We start from the raw sequence: 4211 nt of genomic DNA, 5'->3' as shown, positions 1-4211 counted from the left end.
GAACATCAAGAGTGAAAAATTTATTGAATTCTTCCCCTATCAGCAGGTGCATCAAGTGAGGGATGGGGCGTATACTTGGAGGACCCCCAGTTACATCTGGAATGTGGACCACGGATGACCTTCATCTGTGCGTAACTGTCTTTGAGAAGTTCTTAGCAATGCAAGCATTCCAGGACAGGGTGATGCGTCACTCTGTGGCGTTGATGAGCACCAACACCACAGTGATGGCATATGGCAACAAACAAGTGAGGACGGATTCACTTCTACCCTCTGCAAGTAGGCAAAGCAGATATGTGAGTGGGTAGATTGCCAATCCCTCAAGCTGTCAGAAAGATGGATTCCAGGCAGTAGTGGGGCAATAAGTTCAGTCGCAAGGGATAAAAAAATTAATTTTTGCCTACACGAAGAAATAGTAATAGTATTTTACAAAACTGAAAAATTGCCTTCCGGACTCTGATGAACACTGGTGATCAACTTCATTTGCTAGTTCAGAAACCAGAACACTGATGTTCAATAAAGAAAAGGGAACAGAAATTGAAAGTATAGCGTTTAAATTACGGTCTTGACTAAGTTTCAGTAATGCAATGTGAAAGCTCATATGTGGGTTAATCAGGTTGCCGTTGGAGCTGTCACAAGTTATTTTGTCAATTTTCCACACGGTTTTCAAATTTTGCTTAATCTTCAGTTAACCCATACATATTATGAGATGCACAGTTCACCAGAGCTCTGTCGGTCAGAGGTAGCACTTCAGACTCTTCAGTTATGCTACCAGATATGTATATGGTATCAGTATTTCCATGCTTTGGTCACTGTTGGTGAACTGGGATTGTTATCCAGATAAAGTCTTTAATATTTTCTCCACAACGAGATTAAATGTGCTGAAAAAACTGCAACAATCTTGGTAGCTTATTGTAAATCTGATTCAGTACTAAGAAATAAAGACTTGTTAGTGCAGTATAAACAAATATAGCAAGCAAAAATAAATGATAAAAAAAGCAAAATAACACAGTGCTTTAGATACAGGGCTGTCAAATGGCATTCATTTAATCTTACAGTACTAAAAATAGGGCAGTCAGAAATAATTGAAGATACCCAGCCACTTAGGCATCTGAGCGGTACCCAGGGATCTTTCATTATCCCTTCCCATTCTAAATTTGTAGATGAAGTTTACGAAATAATTATTTTATGCCCTGGTGAACTTCTTGAAGACTAATGAAGCTTGTATGACCGCTCTGTTAACCCCCTTTTACTCTTAAATCAGTGTTTTAGTTTGTGACGAACATCTGGAGAGCTGTTGTGATAACCCAGGTTCTTTTGTCGATGGAAGTTTTTCAAAGGTCCCAATATATTTTGAAGTCTGACGTGTAAAAGTAGGGTTTGGATAGCGGCTTCCTTACTCTAATACCCTTCAGATTCAATTCCTCTCTAATACCATTCAGATTCAATTCCTCCCATCTGTCACTCAAGACTTTTGGGTATAGGCGAAGGTCTAGGATATACAAGAAAAATATATTTTTGGATTATGAATTTGAGCTCTGTTGTCTTTTGACATCACCCTGTTATTGTATGTTTTTTTTTTTTTTTATAATAAAACACTTATTTTATGGCAATATTCAAAGAAAAATTTCTTTTCACAGATAAAAATGATTTCCTTACACTGAAGTCTTTGCCCCTTTTCCACTACTGTGTAGGATGTACCAACTACAATGCAAACCCTGAAAATTAATATAGGTATGTGACAATACATGAGGGATATTCTTTCCTTCCTAGAAGCACAGACGCCTAGTAAATTCTTAGTTGGTTTCTAGGAGTTAAAAAGGATTAAACTGATAGGTACCACTAAGCCATAGGTTTGCCTTTTGCGAAACAGTATTTTTTCCGTTTGGGACATTTATTTTGTAACCTTCTATATATTAACAAGCTTGTATTGAAAAGAATTTAATCCTGTATACAGGGTTATGTATGATCTTCAAGAGAATCGTATTTTCAGTTGCCCCTTCCAATTGTTTGAAAGATACTATGTTTATCTTAGATTGTTGTGGCACTTTAACTAAAAACTCATTTGTGTGAAAAGAAACTTTAAGGTGCACTCTTGGCAGTAAATAAAATTTTGCAAGTAGGTCTTTCTCAATTTCCAAAAGCTATTTAACCTTGGAAATTCAACTTATGTGTCTTGTGTGCATTTTTTTTTTTTTCAGATATGAGTTTCAGAGGAGCTTTGGTCATCAATCATCAGTATTACTTGCTGTGAGATGAGGGTTAGTATATCTCGGACACAGGTAAACTACAAATTAAGTTTTATGAGTTATCCAGCCATGTATGCCACTGAAAGATCACCACTAAAAGATTGGGTCATACTATACCCAAGTATAAGGATACTAGACTATTACTGGAGCTTGCAGAATGACATTTAGGTTTCATGAATAAGAAAATTTTCTGTTTAATGTAATCCTTAATATTCTATGTCATTACTATTGATTAACTTGTTGATCGAAGACATTTTTTTATTAATACTACACAGGCCATGAAGCTGGTTCTGTTGAACTGAACTGACACTCAGAATTAGCTTTTAGTGGTGAACCTGCCATTCAGTAAACCTTTATTGCATTACATTATACATATATGCTTTTCAAACTATTGCTTTACTAGAGCCTATAACCTAAATACAAAGGGATAACAGATTAATTTTTTCATTTGAAAATTACCATTTTTTCCAGAGGTGAGATACCTTTCTCAAACAAGTTAAAAACCCAACACAGATTATGCCGCACATTTTCAGTATGAAGCGTGGGTTTATTGAAAGTGACTTATTCCTCCATTTCATGTCTATTTTTTGTTGTCGGGATTAACTCCTGTCATTTTTCTCCCTCTGCCCCCTTGCTGTGTCAACATTTTTTACAAATAGTTTTTGCCCGAAGCTTTTTGACACATTTACTGGCAAACTAAGGGTAGAGCCTATTTAAACTTGATCTTATATACAACTCACTTTCTTCCTGCCTTTGCTATGATTGCATAGTTTCCGGGGAAGGAAAATTGAATAGTTTCATGTCAACACACAGTAACAGGATATCCTGTGTGATTATATAATACACAGCTAAGCTCTGTATGTCACGTCTTTCTTGAAAAAAAAAACTCCCAATTGGACCACAAGAGATCATTCTGTTCTCTAGGTAGGTAAGTCATTGTCACAGAACTTCATTTTTATGTGCATAAGTCTTGCTCTGTTAACTGTTTTCCCAACTATATTGCATCTGACGATACTGCTGATTGTTCCATCAGCTCATCAGCTGAATCTATTCTAGACATTTTATTACTGGCAGGTGCTATTTTTTCCAGTAACTGAGATTTTTGTTGCTGTTTCCTTAGTATTCTTGACCCTGGTGATCTTCAAGAGGTTTAAGACCATGAAAATTTCAAATCCTCTTTGACACGCGTCTTCCCCACTGGAGAACACCTTCCTTCTTTTCCGTCTCCCAACAGTGCTAAACTGCTAGGTAGGGAGATTACCTCTTACTTTTCTTCTGGAGATCAAACTTTAGCTGAATTGGATAAAAGATATCCCTTGCTTTTTCTAGGTCATAGTAGGTAAGCAAACTGTTCTCTCCCACCTACTTCTCCTTAACTTGAATCCATGGTGTATGTTACTGATCCCAGTTGGTTGCATGGCAAACCAGTCCATTGCCATGGGTTCCCAAACCTTGAAGCTTTCTCATACATGAGGGTGTAGGGGCCAGGCTGTCCTTAGAACTTGCCCCTGGTGACTGAACTAACTGGCCAATTGTTCCACCTGTGTGGAATGTAACTGACCAACATCTCGATGGCATGGCGAACCAACCACTCATTCACCTGCACTGCCAACCTGCGAAGAGGTAGGGAGTTTGAACTCTCTACCTTGTTAACCTATAGCCCCACAGTTCTGGTGTTCATCATGACTGAGCTTGTTCCTGTTGAGACAGCTGCACTGATAGCTCTCTGAGCCTGTCATTCTGAGGACCCATGGGACAGACCATCACCGACAGCCCAGGTACTTTGTCTGCAGTTTGGGTTGGAAACCAGACTTCTCCCCTTTTATCACATAATCCCCAGATCATAACAAAAAAGAGAGAGAATAATTACAATCTTGCGGACCAAGTCTCTTACAGGAGCCTGGGTCAACCACTTGTCAAGATACTATAGACTGATCCTGAATGAATACTTCTGGAGCAGTAGAC

This window comes from Macrobrachium rosenbergii, chromosome 9 (genome assembly GCF_040412425.1).
Source record: "Macrobrachium rosenbergii isolate ZJJX-2024 chromosome 9, ASM4041242v1, whole genome shotgun sequence".
Lineage (NCBI taxonomy): Eukaryota > Metazoa > Arthropoda > Malacostraca > Decapoda > Palaemonidae > Macrobrachium > Macrobrachium rosenbergii.
The sequence above is the reverse complement of the archived record's forward strand: the minus strand, read 5'-3'. Positions refer to the sequence as shown.